We start from the raw sequence: 20434 nt of genomic DNA on the forward strand, positions 1-20434 counted from the left end.
TCAGTCAGTCAGTCAGTCAGTCAGTCAGTCAGTCAGTCAGTCAGTCAGTCAGTCAGTCAGTCAGTCAGTCAGTCAGTCAGTCAGTCAGTCAGTCAGTCAGTCAGTCAGTCAGTCAGTCAGTCAGTCAGTCAGTCAGTCAGTCAGTCAGTCAGTCAGTCAGTCAGTCAGTCAGTCAGTCAGTCAGTCAGTCAGTCAGTCAGTCAGTCAGTCAGTCAGTCAGTCAGTCAGTCAGTCAGTCAGTCAGTCAGTCAGTCAGTCAGTCAGTCAGTCAGTCAGTCAGTCAGTCAGTCAGTCAGTCAGTCAGTCAGTCAGTCAGTCAGTCAGTCAGTCAGTCAGTCAGTCAGTCAGTCAGTCAGTCAGTCAGTCAGTCAGTCAGTCAGTCAGTCAGTCAGTCAGTCAGTCAGTCAGTCAGTCAGTCAGTCAGTCAGTCAGTCAGTCAGTCAGTCAGTCAGTCAGTCAGTCAGTCAGTCAGTCAGTCAGTCAGTCAGTCAGTCAGTCAGTCAGTCAGTCAGTCAGTCAGTCAGTCAGTCAGTCAGTCAGTCAGTCAGTCAGTCAGTCAGTCAGTCAGTCAGTCAGTCAGTCAGTCAGTCAGTCAGTCAGTCAGTCAGTCAGTCAGTCAGTCAGACTCTCTCTCTCTCTCTCTCTCTCTCTCTCTCTCTCTCTCTCTCTCTCCTCTCTCTCTCTCTCTCTCTCGCATGCAGTGCCCCCCTAATAATCTCTAATGTCAGACTCATTAGCGTTAGCATTTAGCCTCTCACCCCCCCCCCCCTCACTTTTGGCCTGCCTGTCTTTGTTTCGGCCCTAGACACCCTGCCTGTTTATCCATAATCCGCTCCTGCCACTGTGTCTGTGACCAATCAGAGACTTTCATGTTGAGGATCGAGTCAGTCACGACTAATGGGATTGGACGCTGTATTTGAGGCTGGGGTGCGAGCCAGGCGATTAGGGGGGGACCCGGAACCAAAAACTGGCACATCTGACTCAGGGGGGTCTCTCTGGCTATGATCCTCATCTCACTCCCCCCTCCTGACTGGCCCAGACATGGAATAATAATAAAAACATTTATTAAAAAATTTATTTGTGTTGGGGACAGATTGGGGAAGAATGTGTTTATATAAGTGTTTATAAAGCTGACAGGCCCAGATGGAAAAGTTTCCATGACGCGTGTGTGTATGTGCGTGCAAGCATACGTATGTGTGTGTGCGTTGTGTGCATGCGTGTGCCTGTGTGCAAGCCTGCATGTGAGTGCATGTTTGCACAGCAAATCAGCGTAAAAAATGTCTATCCTGTGAAGTAGTGGCCCGCGACATACGCCTCATTTCCTGAATCGAGTCACATATGTGAGGTTATGAGTTTGTGTAGAAAGTTGGAGTCTATCCAGTTTACGGTGGAGACATCTTATATGACCTGTTCAATGTGAACAGTACATAACTCCTTCATCTATAATGCATCATACCGTATAGGGTTGTTCCCCTCTCCCTCGCTCCACTCCCTTACAAGACAGATGACGAGAGAGAGAGATCTATGCAAGCAACTATGCAAGTGTGTGTGCATGTTTTCATGTTTTCAGTGTCTGCCTTTCAGAATAGCTGAGACTGTTGATGTGATTTTGTGATACTCTTCAAGGCCCAGCTTTTGTTTCCACAGACATGGCTAAGTGTCAGTCAGTGACAGGGGAGGAGAGAGGGGTCAGGGGTGACATATGCCTCTCCACTCATCAGCCAGTTCTGGCAGAGTCAAAGACCCAGTGCCGGGGTGGAGAGAGTAGGAAAACTTTACCTGGTGTCTGTGGAATGTTATATGGAGCTAGGAAGCTTACGGTACTGAGTTTAACAGTCAGAGGTCAGAGGTGGGAATGTAATAAAGGTGTGTGTGTGGGTGCACTCGTTTGTGTGAGTGTGTGCCTACACCTGTGTGTGTGTGTGTGCGCGCGCCTGTGTGTGCATGTGCATGTTCTTGTGTGTGCGTGTGTGCATGTGTCCTTCTCTCTGTGTGTGTGTGTGTGTGTGTGTGTGTGTGTGTGTGTGTGTGTGTGTGTGTGTGTGTGTGTGTGTGCGCGCACGTGCGTGTGTGCGTGCGTGTGCGCGTGCGTGTGTGCGTGCGCGTGTGTGTGTGCGTGTGTGTGGTTGTCTTATCTCTGACACACATCGTCAAGTCATACTGATACCCATTTCTACCAGCAGAAGGTGTCGCTATAGACTGCAGACACGTGGGATTGGGGGGCTCTCGTCCTGACATGTCAGTAAGACCACGGGTTATTGGTTGCTCCATCAGTCACACTCCAAGAGGCTGACCCCAGGTTATCCTTGGCATGCTTGAACTGACCTGGTAAACAGTCATATAAGGTCATAACAGCATACATAACACCCTACACATGGATCAAGTTAGAAGCTCTATGAAACCACTATGGGAGGTGTTTAAGCAGCCTATGTGTAAGTGATATCTGTTTATGTTTCACACTTCAAATACTACACCTTTTATTGAGTTTTCTGTTGTAAAAGACATAAGCTGACACACACGCCGAAAATGTTTTGTAGAAGTACTGAGTAACGGAGAGTAAACTATAAAAAGAAAGAAAGTTGCAGCCTAATTATGCTCCCAAATATGTAATGGGTATAGCAACCAACGTTTCAGCACGCAGTGCCTTCTTCTTCAGGGTTTTCTGTGCAATGTACCATGCACAAGCCTGTCTATTATCTTGCCTGTTTTAATAGTGTTGTTTGTCCATTCTTGAGATATGAATGTGAGAACTCTGTTCAATTCTTCAGTTTATACACGAAAATTACCATCAAAGTGACTTTGTAAGACGTTTCAAGAAAGAACGCTCTCTGGTGGCAACAATGCAGACGTGCAGAAAGACACATCGTTATACATTTGAGAATCTGCTTCTCTGGATCTTGAGAGAGAAGGCTCTCATCATTCCATAATTTCCCCCAAAATGGCAACCACCAAACTAAAGTCACACTTTTCCTATTTCAATTGTTCTCGCTCTACTGTGCCGAATGACTATGGCTGATCGCTGGAAACTGAAAAACTGCATTCCGGTCCACACGATTTCCTTGATCGAAGAGGCAGAGCCAAAATCCCAAACAAGTCTTTCATTGTCAAAGGCTCAATGCAGAAGAAGTTACCATGGAAATATTGTTCATGCATCTATTGGACCAAGTAATCAAAGAACGCATAAGCATTGGCGCAGAAGAGAAAAAAAAACTGTCTGTGGCTCATTTCCTGCTCGTAGATACCCAGATTGCAATTAGCAAACAGCACAACTGTACTAAACTGAAAATCTGCCACTACTAATGCAAAGATAAAAGCTAAGTCACCATCCATCCAATAACCTTATATCAACAAGACACACAACATGACCAGAAGTACATCAAAGACAGAGGAAAGCAGAGACAAACAGACAATGCTGTTGTTGCTATATTTATGCCCAGTGACAAACACAGAGCAAGTCACAGTGACTCATTCCCACAGTCTGTCATGTCCTGTGGCAGGTCAAAGTGGCCCCACGAGAGCTTATCAGACTATGGTCCTCAAGCACTCGTCTCCACTGACCAAGTTGACTGTGGACCGCTTTATAACAGGTTAACAAAGCATCAACCATATCTTGAAATCACAGATCTCCCTTCATTATCAAAGAAAATAAATGCAAAGCCTGATCCAAGATATATTTGTGCTGTCTGTCACCTCATATGGCCATTGTCATGCCAAACATGAACAAATAGATCTGGAACCAGGGGAGAGAAGGTTAGAGAAGCATCTCTGTGCCTTTGACCCACAGTACTGTGCTTAGGGACAGGAGTCCTCAGCAGACCGTTGTCAAATGCATGCCTGGCTGGAGAGGACATGTCGCTGAATGGGCAGATGTGACCTCTGCTTCCCTCCTAAGTGTGATCAGTATCACACCATGTTGACAGCAGTATGCTGAGTGGATTTGGAGGAACTCAGAAATACATACCATAAACAAACACAAGTGCACATGTGTATACACACACATGCAGGTACACACACACACACACACACACACACACACACACACACACACACACACACACACACACACACACACGCCATCCTCCCAATTGCCACCCCACCCATGCCGCCCCCGTAGTCAGTGTGTCAAATTCTCTTCATTAAAAAGCCTAACAGTTCAGGTTTCTCACACCACACTAACTTTGCGAACACCCCACCGATGTCTCTCATATAAAGTCTGCTAAGACGACATAAGCTCGTCAGCATCCCACAATTAGGTCACATGAAAACGATTGTGGAAGCGAACAGAGGTATCACTCCCTGTGCTGATACAATCACGACATGCACCCTTAGGAGTCCCACTGTATTCCAGCTTTCAAAAAGATTTAACATATCACAGTCCCCTCATCTGAATATGCAAGGCACTATAACAACTACTTATGTAATAACCCCAAACTGCAAACCTGTTCTGGTCTCATAAACACAATAACACTGTTTCGGAAGTAGCACACTTGTATCATACTCAAATTCAATAGGTTATATTGATACAGTAGAATATTCTCTAAATTAACTACCTCTCACAAGTATATGGTGGTAGTCCCATCTGGAAATGTTACCTATTTAACCCCATGGTCATACGATCATTAGATCTGTAACTGTAATCCCAGTTATTGATGATTAGAACTCATCTCTCTCTGTGATATCATCATCACTAGATGTAAAGAGCTTTGGAGAGGACTCCTGATGACCCCTGCTTTAAGTAACCAGAGACCCCACAGCTTTCAGGGACCACATAACAACATTTCCACACAATCAATCACAGTCCTCCTTACCTGCCACATGGTTAAAATCCCATTGTCCATAAACAGAGTGAAATAAGAAAGGAAGAAGAAATGAAAGAGCTGAACTGAGCTGCTGAACCGTCAGGTCAGAAGAGGCCCTTCCTTCTCCGTTACAACAGACCAGCTGCAGCAGTAGTAGCCCAGAAATACTCCAGTCCGACTGGGGGAACTTTGTGTCAGTGTGCGTCTGTCTCTGGCTGTCACATCGCCTCTCATGGCATATTTCCCTCGCACCCTAAAGCCGCTCCTCTCCCCAGCCCAGTGAGAACACGCAGGCAGGAGGAGGGAATCTAGCTCACCACTCCACCTCCCCTTCCCCCTCCCCTCCACTCTGTATTCAAATAGCTTAGTGGGCGGCCCTGCTTTAGATGAGCCAATCGGTAGGTACTGTAGCTAGAGCAGGGACAGCCCACGCTGTGCAGTCAGTTGGTACAGTATGCCTGTTGTGGGATTATGGCAGCTGAAATTAAAATGTGTCAATCACCAATCCTGGTTTATAATCTTCTCTCCCTCCTGGTATTGTCGCATTTATCATTTTCACGCTCATTGCAATCTTGTCAAAGCTCTCTGTCTCGCTTCGTCTCTCTCTTGGTATCTCTCTTGGTATCTCGCTCTCTCGCTTTTTCACTCTTTCGCTTTCGTTCTCTTTCTATGTCTCTCTCTCTCTCTCAAACACACACACACACACACACATACATACACACACACACACACACACACTTGCAAAAGTTAATTGTAGCATGCTGTTTTCTCTCCCCAAACGAAAGAAGGTTAGATTAAAGATTCTGGCCCCAGTCATTTGCTTCTGGAGATGAGTAGGGCGTTCGTTCTCCCTCAACCTCTGCATTATACTGGGTGACTCACTGACCTTATCATAGTCACTTGAAAAGTTCAAATCTGCCACCTCCCCTTCTAGAATCTGTGCATTTCAAAGCAAACGTGTTTGGAAAAAGAATGTAATACGCTTGAAATTCGTCAGAAAAGAGTTGAAGTTTAAAACAAGCCCTTGGCTGAATGGAATGACTCATGGCGCTTGGCCAGTTAAGCACCCTGACCGTGGCAGTGATTCTGGCTCTTATTTTTAGAGTTGGAACCGGATGAGTAAGGCACAGTTTAAAAATGTACTTTTGAGAAAGACAAGTAAATCCATTTCCATCTACGGTTCATTTTCGACAAGAGTTGAGCTTTTAACTGAAAAAGCTAAGTTATTGTATCCTCCCAAAATATGCTTTTATATCAGCTAAGCACATTTGATGAAACATGATAGAAAAAAAATATTGTACGTTTTAAGACAAAGACTATGTAGCAGGTTTGAGCAGGAGAGAGGTTTCTCTACCTTTGGGAAAACACTACGCCAGAATAGCCTCAGTAAATAAGTGCTCATCTCCAGAGTAAGATGATATCCTCCGTTTCCCTTAGAGTAAAAAAAGAAAATCAAATAAAAGCCCCGTTCTCTTTGCAACCTTTTGAGAGCTGCTGCTGCTTTGGGATGTGCTGTTAGGTGGAGAGGCCTCTTCAGAAAGCACATGAATACCCACAGCACAGACTCTTTCTTTAATTAAGCCCACAATAGACCTCCAGTCACAGAGCCTGGCTGGAAAGCCCCCGGCTCGGCTGTAATAACACAATGCACGCCACTCAGCACACAGACGGAGCTCAGCGTTCTTCAGCCTCCTCAGTGTTCAAGAGACTCTTATACAAGTCAAAAAGGTCATTTCTAACAAGGTTGCTCCTTGCGTCCTCCAATGTAAAGGATTTGATGTATTATTTATTTTATTGATACCGTTCTTTTCTCTGTTCTTCCTGGAAGGACTGCAATCGAATTAGTACGTGGAAGTAATATCGTTAACCTACACAATGTCTGTGGAATCAGTAGTGCAAAGTCATAGTGTACGAAGTAAAAATGCTAGCTCTCTGTGGATGATTATTGTGGTTGAAACTGACATAAATTATTAGCACAAGCTGTTATATGGGGGTTTCTCTACATTTCTTTCTAGGACGTGTTTCGGGAGCCTTGGTTTTAACGTGGTGGAATGCTTGGAATGTTCAGGAGATGGCCTCCTTTCTCTAAGTGAGCCCATTAAAGGGATAAGCCTGACCAGGGCTGTTACCAGATTATTTAGAGGGCACTGCCGCTATGGATAACACACACACACTCCCTTATCAACATCTCCCATCTTCACCACTCACATCTATCTCAACTCCCTCCTGCAATGAACTGGTATGGTCTGACAGTGAAGCTCCTGCACATGTTTGTGGTAGTTTATTAAAGCTGAGTGGAAATCTAAAGCTCTCTGCATAGCTTTGTTGACAAAGCACTCACAGAAAAGGGAGGGCACTTTAATAAATGTACACGTCTGCCTCGGGGGGCATCACGCTCTAAGGCGTCATGGCCTCCAGGCAAATCCCAAACACATTTCTTCACTTGGTGACCTTTGCCCCTATAACTGAGTTCAGATGGGCCTTTAAAGAGGTTTTTTACTCTTTGTGGTGATATATACGGCCAGTGTTTGCATTTGGCATCTCAACACAGGCACCTAGAAAATGGCCCAATATTTTAGATCTAATCACCAAATTCCACAGGTATGCCTGGCTGCGTGGTTCAACAAGACACAGAGAGAAAGGACATGCATCAGCTGAAAGCACCAGACATTCTCTTTTAGCTGTGTTATGTTGTTCAAGGACTTCCTATGAGTCGGCTGTGGTTGCTAGGCAATAACTAATAATTGGACACAAACTGAATGAAATGACCACTCAGGGACAAATGAAGAGGTCAATAATGACTATAACCAGTGAATACTGCATTCTCCTTTCTGCCAGGGGATACAAACCAGTGAGATAGCCTACAAGGGGTGAATGGCAATACAACATCAATATCTTTAGCATCATGAATTGTGTGTTTTCTTCTTTATGGTTCAGTAGACGTCCTGATGCTGAATCAAATCCAGCGGTGAACAGTGCATTGCACAGTGAAACCAGTTTGCGGCGATGCTGGAAGTGTTGGCAAACACACATGCCCCTCGCCCGGCACTGAACTTGTTCTCTGTCACACAGGGGAAATCCAGTTCACACACACACGTGCATGTGCACAGACACATATGGGTACAAGCATGCATGCCACACACACACACACACACACACACACACACACACACAACACTGGCATGTCACACAGCATCACCATTTTATCACAGTGGGAACGGTATTACAAAAAGAGGCCTTAAACTGTCAAACACGTCCTCTCTGCTATCGTCCTCAACCCACCCATCACTGACACCATCTAGGCTCCGGCAAGGAACTAACATATTGGGTGAAATAAGGTTTTGGACCCTGTGATGGTGCGATGTGCTATAATCCTCAACATCCTCAATCTAGTGACATAAATACTGTATATGTTTCATGTATTTACTATGACCAACTCGCACGGATTACAGCGGAACTGTGCTGTGCCAAACCCATCCCGACAGCCAGCTAATCCTTTTTTTAACGCGCGTCGTATGTAGGCACTGTTTGTCGAGTGCCCATGTAAACTGTGACGCTTGGAGTTATTGGAGATTAAATGGTTAAAGAGAGAAATTATATCTAATGAGCGCACCACTCATATCCAGTGTGGGGGGGGTGAGCACTGGGCGTTTGTTCAGCCAATCTGAACGTATACAATATATAACATGGCTTATAAAACAGTTAAAACACGTCTTCTAATAATTTAGAACAAACGATCAAAATATGATGGAAACGACTTGAAAGAATAAGTCAAAGAGGACGAATATGGATGGGCGACGACTAAGTTCCCAGGCGGGCTACCACCTGTACCATACACCCTCACTAGCAACGTCACACTAAAAATATCCAGGTGTATAAAAATGCAAGTTTATGAAAAAGTCATGAATAAGTCAGTCACTCTAACCTCGCCGTTCCCCTAACAGTGGAGCTAGAAGTAATGCAGTGTGTAATGTGACGGCCCGTTAGGGATAGACGTGATTTATCTTTCCTTCAAAACAAAGAGCAAGAGGTCTAGTCCCTCGGCTAGCTCAGAACTGGAATATCTCATTTCGCTCTTCGCTATTACGAAAGTTATGCATCATCTTTAGGCATCAAAGACAGAGAGATGGGAGAGAAATGCTTAATGGGGCTAAGAGATAGGAACATTCATCCGAGCCATGCATTTTACATGAGCGGCCACGGGTTAGCTATGGCAAAGGAATTAAAAATGGTGATGAGCGGCCATTAGGTCGCGTGATCCATTAATACGCCTTTGAGCCAGGCTGTAGTCGTGGATTCTATCAAAATCTCGAATTACTAATTTTCCTTAAATTCTCCATTCACCTTCCAAAAGTTCTGAATAGGGTCCAAACTAAACAAAAAGTTCTAAGGATCTCAATGGGAAGTCAAACAATGGGTTTCTTTCACCTGAAATAGTTTCAACTGTCACATCCTGACCATAGTAAGATGTTATTTTCTATGGTAGAGTAGGTCAGGGCGTGACAGGGGGTGTTTTGTGTTTTTCTATATCTATGTTTAGTTCTCGTTTTCTATTTCTATGTTTTTTTTGGGGGGGATGATCTCCAATTATAGGCAGCTGGTCCTCGTTGTCTCTAATTGGAGATCATACTTAAGTAGGAGGTTTTTCCACCTGTGTTTGTGGGTAGTTATTTTCTGTTTAGTTAGTCTGTGTACCTGACAGAACTGTTGGCTGTTTGTTATTTTGTCTTTAGTATTCTGAGTTAAAATAAATATTCACTATGAGCACTCAACACGCTGCGCATTGGTCCCCTCTCTACGACAGCCGTTACATCAACCCTGAACAGTTAAAAGTCTGAAAGGCTGTTTTTATCTCAATATCAAATCATTTCTGAGTAACAATTACGTACTTTACTGTGATATTTCTCATTAAAATGGTCAAAAAGAAACAAAAAATAGCTTCTTAGCAAAGAGCAATTTCTCAAGCAATAATTTAGCTAGGACTGTCTGGGAGTGGTCGAAGTGGGGATTGGAAAACTGAAAACTAGCTGTTATTGGCAGAGAGATTTCGAACTCCCTTTTAATTGATCTATACTCTTAGAAAAAAATGTGCTATCTAGAACCTATAGGGGTTTTTCGGCTGTCCCCATAGGATAACCCTTTGAATAACCCTTTTTGGTTCCAGGTATAACCCTTTTGAGTTCCATGTACAACCCTTTCCAAAAGGGTTCTACATGGAACCCAAAAGAGTTCTACATGGAACCAAAAAGGGTTCTCCTATGGGGACAGAGTGTGTAAACTAATTTAGCAGCTGGTGATGTCACCAGGCAGGCCAAAACTCCATTCTACCAAAACAAGGAGAAATATCAGGGGGTCTTTTCAAACAGCTCTTACACTAAAAGGGCATTATCATAATTTCACAGTATTATTCCAATCTCATAGTGTGGAAATATATATAAAACGCAGGAAATCATGTTTTCGACTACACTGGGCCTTTAACAGATTCTGACTCAGACTAAAGGCAAACTAAGCACCTTATCTTTATTCTTTTTACATCGAAAACCTAAATCAATAAACCACCTACAGCACAGCCTTTGTCCAGCAAACGTTGCATTGTAGGCCTCTATCTAGACAGAATGTGATGTTTTGTTCTTAAAACACATTACAGAATGTATCATAGGCCACATACTGATTTCACATTAATTCCCTTGGCACACCGTGGCTTTGTCTCACAACTTGTTATCCGCTAACGAAGAAAGATGCTTTCTGATTGGTGGCGATGCAATGCAACCTTGACACTTCCTCTCAGTGTGTGCTCATGCATGGGATTGATATCAAATTAGTCCAAATGGATTGTGTGGATGGAAAACAACATTGAGGGGTTGCTGCATCGAACTGTGGAGACAACAGAGCGTGTCCATAGTCGATAGTGTGGAACGAGTAGCTGTGAAAGCATGATCAAGTTAGCACAGTGTCACCCTCCCTGGACTAGATGTTTGTTAACACGTTACATTAAGTTGCTCTTGTGACGTTTAACAATAAGTGTTATATTTTGTAATACTTTACATCAAGTTGATCTTCTACCTGTGTACTAATGCTGAAACACTGAAACACATCATGTTAACAATGTTGTTACTAGTGTAATTGCGGTGTTACTACATGGGTATAAGAGCAGCCTAATGTATAGTGTTACCTGAATTTCATAAATATACCCTGTTAACATAACCCGTCCCATATGAATTCTAAATGGATTCCGTTCGGTTAATTGACCATTTATATGACATTTAAGTTTGATGTTAGGCCTTTCAGGGAAATTATATAACCAATGTGCCAGGACTGTCCACCAAAGCCCTTGCATTTAATAATACTGTCCCCTTGAGCCCGTTTTAGTGGAGATTAGGGGAAATTGATAACAAAATTACATTTCCCCAGGACCAATAGTAGCCTCTCTGCATTAATGAGATTAAACACGGTTTAGCTGTGTGTGTACACACCTTGCATCTCAATGTATTGTTATGGTCTCCCTCCATAGACTGAGTCAAAGGGGTCCACAAACACAATGGATAATTACAAAGCACAGCAGATTGTCAGCAGCAAAAAGCATGTAGAAGGTTATCTAAGGCGATGTTTCAGTGCTCGAGTTCTGATAAGAATAAATATGTAACCTTGCTGTAGTTTCACCACAGTGACAACATGAAATAGGGAAATACATTGAGTGTCTTCTTTCCTTTAAAGTCAACATGTGTTTTCTAAAGGCTAGGAGACAATCAATACTGTTCTTTCTGTGCTCGCTTCTCTCCTCTTTTATCCCGGGCTATCATCTAGCCTAGCTTGAAAAGAAAATCTACTGCTCTGTTGTGTAAATGCAGTGCCATTGACTGAAAACATCATCCAATCGAATATCCAGTTAACGCCGACAGCTGTGTACACAGACTCCATCAGCGCCTTTTGTCAATGCAACTAAAATCATGTTGGCACAAAGCCTAAAATCAACCAGTTCAAATCAAGTGTGCACTTGAGAAACAATAAACCTACATGATGGCGTTAGGCCCTTGTAAGTCAACTCAGATACTCAGATTAGGCTAATACTGGTACTGTCTGAGGTCAATGACTTGCCCTGGATCTAAGTCGAGACATTCAAGCCAAAATATATTTGCAGTTATCAGTTTCTGCTCTAAGATCTCTCTCAGGTTGTTTCTGCTGTATATTGACGGTGTCAGCCGTGTTATAGTCAACAAACCTCCACAGCAGCTTCCTATCATGTCCCTGTATGCTCAAAGACTGACATTGGCACTAACACTTTCATTAGATAGTGATGGGAAACCGGCCTCAGGGCAAAGTCATTGACCATTTTATTTGTGACAGGGTCATAGCTGGTTTAATAGCCATGACATTGAATCTAAAGACAAGTTTGCACAACACCATCCCAGGGGTAAACATACTGCTACTGTCCTCCAGCATGGAGCTGGAAAAGGGTGGCCACTGAATCTTTCCCAAGCCGACAAACTTTAACGAGTAGGTGCGGGTGGAAGAATAGAGCTAAATATCCACCCTCCACCACAGTAAATTGGATTCGCTTGGTTTTCTCAAGCCTGTCTTTGCCAAAAGGTACGTTCCAATGTCATGTCTGGTCACGCGGAACACAAACCACCCTTCACACAGTCCAGTAACCCCACAGTGTAGAAGAGAAAGACCCTCACAAACAAACCACTTTTAGTTCTATTGAAAACTCCAGCATTCTTGACTCAAGTGGGAAACTGTGTGATGTGGAGGAGCCAGAGAATGTCTGCCAGACACTAGAAGCCACAGCAGGGGGAAAGGATAGATTTTCAGCAGGAATTTGGGAGACTGGCTGGCCGTGAATAGATCTGAGACACTGCTGGACGCCCATGCCAAGGCCTTGCTTGGGAATGGTGGTGTTTCTACCATGGCAACAAGAGAGTTGGTTTATTAAAATCAGACCACAGTAATTAGACTAAAGACGGACTGTGCTGATGTGAACTCGGCTTTGCCTTGTTGACCACTGCGAACCATTGTGGTATCTTCCCTTGTCGGCTTTGACTAACAACATATAGAGTCTATGTAAAGGAATATCTGTATCATTTATATAACTAATAGGTCAGCTTGGGTACAGAGGTTAAATGTCACCATTTTGACATTTTAATGAGACCATGTTGTCATCCTTATAGGACACAACACTGCACTATACTCCTCTGTAAACTGGTCACCTCTGTATACTCGTCGCAAGACCCACTGGTTGATGCTCATTTATGATCCCTCTTAGGCCTCACTCCCCCCTATCTGAGATATCTAGTGCAGCCCTCATCCTCCACATACAACACCCATTCTGCCAGTCACATTCTGTTAAAGGTCCCCAAAGCACACACATCCCTGGGTCACTCCTCTTTTCAGTTCGCTGCAGCTAGCGACTGGAACAAGCTGCAACAAACACTCAAACTGGACAGTTTTATCTCTCTTCATTCAAAGACTCAATCATGGACACTTACTCACAGTAGTGGCTGCTTTGTGTGATGTATTGTTGACTCTTCCTTCTTGACCTTTGTGCTGTTGACTGTGCCCAATAATGTTTGTACCATGTTTTGTGCTGCTACCATGTTGTTTTGCTACCGTGTTGTTGTTATGTTGTGTTGCTACCATGCTGTGTTGTCATTTGTTTGCTGCCTTGCTATGTTGTTGTCTTAGGTCTCTCTTTATGTAGTGTTGTCTCTCTTGTTGTGATGTGTGCTTTGTCCTGTATTTATATTGTATTTATTTATTTATTTGAATCCCAGGCCCTGTCCCCACAGGAGGCCTTTTGCCTTTTGGTAGACCGTCATTGTAAATAAGAATTTGTTCTTGACTGACTTGCCTAGTTAAATAAAGGTTAAATAAAGATAAATCAAATAAATAAATACATTTGAACTGAAACTGATCCCACCAAAGTAATATGAATACATTCTCCATTTTGTTTTTACTGTTTGGGGGGTGGCCGTGACATGCTGATGGAGTTTATTTGACAAGTATACAAAGACAAAGCCTTTGTATAGCAGCATCACTTTCTCTGTTTTTCTATGTCAACAGTCTCAGCAGTGTGACCAACCACAGCCCTGTTCCATTCCTCAGGTCCAAAACTGTTACGCCCTGACTTTGTCACGACTGCCTCAACTCTGCGTGTCAACTAGAATCAGGGATTTTCTGAAGCAAGGGGCAGACTGAAGCTATTCAAATCTATAAATACAAATGTAAAATGTTAATTTGAGTCAGTTTGCTACAATAGGAAATTACTCCTACAGAAACAGGAAATGTGAATTATCATGTAGATTATAATTAATGGACGTTTTTGTAGGGGTTGATACATTTGTCATTAGGGCAAATCAAGTTTGACATTTTAAAGTGGAAATTGGGAACTTTAGAAGCCTTTTTAAACCTTGAATACGCTACAAGTTAGAATTTCCTGCTATGCAGGAAAATTCTCAGCAACAAAACAGTGATCAAATTAAGATCCTACATCTACATTATATGTCTGAGCTCAAGCAGTCCCATTTCACAGTTTCTCTCAGAGGACAAACATTAGCTCGAGGTCAACTGAGAAGTCTGATTAAGAAAGTACATCTTTTCACAAGTAAATAAAGAGTTCCGGACAGCTATCCTACCTTTCATCGGTTTCCCAAGAGCATATTACCTTCCTGACCTTGAAGTGTTAAGAAATATTTCAGAATGTATCTTATCACTCCCTTGGGACTAGCTGATGGTGTTATATGTTTAGATGAGGGGGTGGAAGGAGGAACCAGGCCCCTGCACCAATACACTTATCTTGTCATCCAATATTTATGTTTGGACACAATCTGCCGTGCTATAACAATGGACCCAGGGCAGAACCGTGTAAAAAGTATAAAGAAGCCACACAGAAAAACAACCAACAATGAATATTAAAACTTAGGTTGCAGCCACAATTCGGACTCTCTTTATTTGATGTGCACTCTGTATACATACTGTTACAAGCATGTGTATTATTGATGTTTATAAACTGGGTGGTTCAAGCCCTGAATGCTGATTGGCTAACAGCTGGGGTATATCAGACCATATACCACAGGTATGACAAAACATTTATTTTTACTGCTCTAATTACATTGATAACCAGTTTATAATAGCAATAAGGCACCTCGGGGGTTTGTGGTATATGGCCAATATATGATGGCTAAGGGCTGTATCCAGGCACTCCACGTTGCGTCGCACATAAGAACAGCTCTTAGCCGTTGTTTATTGGCCATACACCACACCCTCTCAGGCCTTATTGCTTAAATGTATGTACACTGTGTGGATTATTCATCAGTCGTCCTGACTGAAACTCACTTCAATTGTCCTTGAGTTGTACTGAATCGAAATACCCCTATAAAAGCATCCTACATATAATGACAACCAAGTGGAAAAGGATCACGGTGACATTTATGATTCATTTGTAGTTCTATGTGGAATTTACAATTAGGCCTTGATGAATACAGTATCCTGTGGGCTTCAAAGTGCTTCGGCCCTAAAGGAAAAGTCCACCCAAAACCACTAATTCCTATAATTTATAGTGTTAAATAACACTAACACATTTTTTCTTTATAATACAGTTGGTGGTAATGTGAAAATCGTGGAAATTTGTTGCAGCTCAAGTTGACTACAAAACCCACAATGCAATACTCTCTCTAAGGGCTGGCCTGCAAACATAACTACATACAATAATACCAAAGACAATACCAACATGTGAGTAGCTAGTTAGCTTTAAAATCGCCTAAACAAACTCGAGTCAATTTAGCAGTCTACAATCTCACCATGTTCAATCTGCAGATCGATGTGCCTCGCAGAGGGGAGTCTGACATTCACAACGGAACCATGCAAGGCACCCTGGACTGAAGAGGCAGACAAATAGGAGATATTAGGTGGCCCTCCTGTTCAATTACACATTTCTCAAGGTAGGAATATCGCAAAAATATGATCAATGGCTCATTCGAGAGAAGGCAACCTCCCAAGTTATTACATCGGCAAATATTGAAATCTGACATGTATGATAGATGTTTTCACTATCTAAAAGTCATATTCCTATTAACTTTGAGTGTAGTGAGAGCGGCTTTATTGCAGTGCTACGTCTTACCGGCAGGATTTTTTCCTGCTTGGACGGCAATAGCGTAGAAATACATGAAAACATGAAATTTCTCCCCGGGAATTGATAGGTCATTGCTCAGAGATGCACAAAAACAAATAACATTCAAAATGGGTAAATCTTTCATCTATAATTGACCAAAAAAGACCGTAAGTTAGGTCAGAATTGCCTGTCTCGGTGTTCCTTTGTTGCTTGGTAGCGTATGGGTTAAGAGCGTTAGGCCAGTAACCAAAAGATTGCTGGTTCAAGTCCCCAAGCTGAATTGCTGAACAATCTGTTGATGTTCCCTTGAGCAAGGAACTTAACCCTAATTGCTCCTGTAAGTTGCTCTGGATAAGAGCGTCTGCTAAATGACTCAAATGTCATGTAAATGTTAACTACCAACAACAAAAAATGTAAGACTAAATTTATCCCAGCTCAGTTGCAGGTGTTCAGAAAAAGCCTGACAACATGGTCCTGCAGATGAGTGCAAAATTAAAACCATTTGTCCTTGAGTGCAGTAGGAGGTACTGCCCTCTAATGTATCGTGTACATTCTTGTATTAGATTGTTATACAATTCATCTGTGAGCATGTCATTAAAGTGATATTTACGCAAACCTCCAAAGACAAATCCCTTGAAAAAGGCACAATATATGATTGCTCCAAGAGTATTTTCCCTTTTCAGAGTCCTTCTGGCTGCTGCCTGTGAGAATACAAATAGGCTAAAGCCTTATTCCAATGAAACAAAGACTTGGGACATTATATTGGATGACAGTCAGTCAAGACTGGAATTATGGTCCCAATAAGAATCTGAAAAATGTCCTCTGCATGAAGCTAACATCATTTGGATCTTTGTTTCAACATGCAAAGCAACTGCCTCCTGTTTCAGCCACCGTAGTAGGACATCCAATTTCCCATTGAAATGAACGTGTTATAATATTCTCAATAACTGTACTGCAAAATGAATCAGCAATGTAACAGGTTTATGTATTATTGAATCTATGGTATTTGTGGTCTCCAATATATACAGTCCAATCAGTCAATTTCAAAGTTGTTTTTGGACATACATTTGCATATAGTTACCTCAAAGTATTTGTACTTTGACTTACTGAATCTGAATCAATTTGAAGTAAATCTCAATGCCGTGCTCCAGAAGTCTATCCCAGTCCAAGTCAGACCCAAAAAGTGGAAGCCACAGACAGAATAACAACAACGTACACGTGCAGACGCTGCCCATGCCCAAGCTCATGGAGCCCCCGAAACACAACTCCCCATGTGTAACCAAGCTTAGTGCATCAGCATCTTCCACTAACTAAACAAACTCCAATAGCCCACAAGGATGGCCCTGAACAAATGAAGAAGTACTTACATTCAAGACTCTTTCGTAATCCTCCAACCGAGAACAGACAAGCATAGGATGACCAACCTGGGAAAACAGTGAAGCACGGCACGACAGAGAGAGAGAGAGATGGAACCACGTATCCAACGGGCACTCAAAACACAACATGAGTGATCAAGCCTCCACAGTGACTCTTTCTCTCTGTTGTTCTCCCCCCTCTTCTCCTTGTCCTTCCCCCTTTCCCCTGACTCGTACTTGTCGAGTTGCTCAGGAGAGCGTGAAGAAGGCTGGAGAGACCAGTGCTTTGAGTGCTTTATCATGTGGTTTGAACCTCTCTTCCCATTACGCGGAACGTTGAGCGTTGAGCTGCCTGCTCCTCCACCACTCCCCCCCACCTTCCCTCTTCCCACTGTCCCATTTGTTGACTTCAGACTGGGACACAAAAGAGCGGGAAACCTCAGGGGGGAGATGCTACTGATTGTGTTGACACTTAGCAGACTTGGCGCCAACGGTTTGTCCCGCTATCTCTATCACTCTTTCTCATAGACATGGAGGAGACAGTGCATCCAGCTTTCCTACATGGGCTTGATCCCTTTTAAATCCCTTGTTAACTCTGAACATTTATCATGTGCTTCTTATAAACCTATTTATAAAACTACTCTTAACTGTGAACTGTTATAATGAACAGGTAAACCTTCTTATAATATATGTTTTTTGTAAAGTGTAAACTTGACTATACCTGAATATAAAGTACTCCTTCAACTTGAAGTGTGTGTATCATGAGGTATCCAGACAGTCCTTGAAGGCAGAGGGATCAGCTGGGGTTTTCTTTCCATTCAAACACACAGCAGTCTCCCTTCTTGTTCCTGATGATAATCAAGCTCTCTGAGCATCACCCATTGACTTGGAAAACATGCTGTTGGCTCTGGGTATATCTAGGCCCAAATATTTTTGCAGCAGATTGCAGGATTTTTGAATTACAAGTATGAGGCGCGCTCCGCCCCAGCATGCCTGCAGTTTGGTTGACAATGGGGGTTTAATATTATCCACCAGAGCTTCAAATTAATGTCCTGTAGTTCTGGAGTGAGATCCAAAACGACCGCTTTAGACATCTGGGAAAAGCAATAATATTTTGTACCCCCTGATGACACAGGCTGGGGATTTGAATTACCCATAGCGGTGCCAGCAGTGCAAACCTCTTACAAGATCAGGAGCATAGGCAAGCTGCAACTAGACAGCCCAATTTCCCTAAAGGCTAGGCAGGATGTGTGACTGATTTCGCTAGTATCCCTCCACCCACACGTGCAGACACATGAGAGATAATTCAACAATGTGTTCAGTTAGATTGCAATTGGTTTAATCTTATCCCAACAAAGCTAACAGAATAGGCCCACCCAATGTAGAACTGTTGTTTTCATAATAGGTTTTAGACAGTAGGGATGCAACATGGAATCTGATAGCTGGATCGGTTGAGAAGTACTCTAGTGGCTAGCTAGACAAAGACAACTCACTAAGTTTACCATCGGGACAGCGATTGTATTGCTCTAATGCTAAACATGCAGCATAAGCGAGCTCTGGTTAGAGAAAAGAGATAATTGAATATAGCTGGACAAAAGCTCTTCAAAGAGACAAAACCATGATCAGTTATGGTTAAACTGGGGGGTATGGAGGTTCATCACCTATAGATCAGTTATGGTTAAACTGGGGGGTATGGAGGTTCATCACCTATAGATCAGTTATGGTTAAACTGGGGGGTATGGAGGTTCATCACCTATAGATCAGTTATGGTTAAACTGGGGGGAATGGAGGTTCACCACCTATAGATCAGTTATGGTTAAACTGGGGGGAATGGAGGTTCATCACCTATAGATCAGTTATGATTAAACTGGGGGGTATGGAGGTTCACCACCTATAGATCAGTTATGGTTAAACTGGGGGGAATGGAGGTTCACCACCTATAGATCAGTTATGGTTAAACTGGGGGGAATGGAGGTTCATCACCTATAGATCAGTTATGGTTAAACTGGGGGGTATGGAGGTTCACCACCTATAGATCAGTTATGGTTAAACTGGGGGGTATGGAGGTTCATCACCTATAGATCAGTTATGGTTAAACTGGGGGGAATGGAGGTTCACCACCTATAGATCAGTTATGGTTAAACTGGGGGGTATGGAGGTTCATCACCTATAGATCAGTTATGGTTAAACTGGGGGGTATGGAGGTTCATCACCTATAGATCAGTTATGGTTAAACTGGGGGGAATGGAGGTTCACCACCTATAGATCAGTTATGGTTAAACTGGGGGGTATGGAGGTTCATCACCTATAGATCAGTTATGGTTAAACTGGGGGGAATGGAGGTTCACCACCTATAGATCAGTTATGGTTAAACTGGGGGGTATGGAGGTTCATCACCTATAGATCAGTTATGGTTAAACTGGGGGAATGGAGGTTCACCACCTATGGATTTACTGGCATTAAACAGTGAAAGTGGAATCCTAAATGAAGTAACTGCTCATGAAGATCTTAAATTAAGTAACAGCAAACGACAAGATCGTACACATATACTAGGGTCGCTAATCTCAGAGTGGTAGGCAGGGGAAAAGGGACATTTAGGTCATCAATCCTTATCTGCAAAGCCTTTTAAAGCTAGTATCAACAACATGCTGTTCTTATCTGTATTACAGCAGAAGTAGAAGAAGTCCTGCTGAGACTGAGGCTGTCCTAACATGGACACCGTGCAGCAGTCATCTCCTGGGCAGAGGAATGATGGTCACTCAGAGCTACTTCAGTAATACATAGTGGTGCCAAAAACACAAAACCCAGGGCCACCCAGTAAAGAGCCAGAGCAAAAGCAACAGAGCCAGGTCTAAACTCTAAAGAGAGAATAGCATCCCTCTAGTGAATTGCAGTAGTTTGTATACAAGTGGATGTGACAGGTTCACTGTAATACAGCTTGCTTTGGTACAGGTCAGTGGTGGGGTGAAGCATGAACTCTCTAGCACAAATCTCAGGGTCAAGTCTGTGTCAGAGGAATGGAAGGGGAAAAGTGTCCACTGGCAGTGCTGTTACCTACAACCCATTGAACAAAGACTGCCTGATCATGACATTAATGCTTTGTGTCACAGTATACATAACACGATTTCTGCATGTGGAGCAACACAAGCCTTCATAACTGTGAACCATCTTCA

The 20434-nt window shown here is 43.0% G+C and overlaps 1 protein-coding gene across 3 annotated transcripts in view; it reads right to left on the reverse strand.

Moving 5' to 3' along the window:
• The window catches only part of LOC106574413 (E3 ubiquitin-protein ligase Midline-1), an 80897-nt gene that overhangs the window by 37886 nt on the left and 22577 nt on the right, over window positions 1–20434 (reverse strand). Inside the window, exon 1 of one of the 3 annotated variants that reach the window (XM_014150288.3) lies at window positions 17274–17577. The exons of 1 other annotated variant lie outside the window; for it this stretch is intronic. The gene's annotated coding sequence lies outside the window, so the exon portion shown is untranslated. Of the gene's footprint in view, window positions 1–4808; window positions 5109–17273; window positions 17578–20434 lie in introns of those variants that run through there. One more of the 3 variants, XM_014150287.3, reaches the window with a different exon arrangement.

The sequence above is a fragment of the Salmo salar genome, chromosome 16 (assembly GCF_965601325.2).
Source record: "Salmo salar chromosome 16, fSalSal1, whole genome shotgun sequence".
Taxonomy (NCBI): Eukaryota; Metazoa; Chordata; class Actinopteri; order Salmoniformes; family Salmonidae; genus Salmo; species Salmo salar.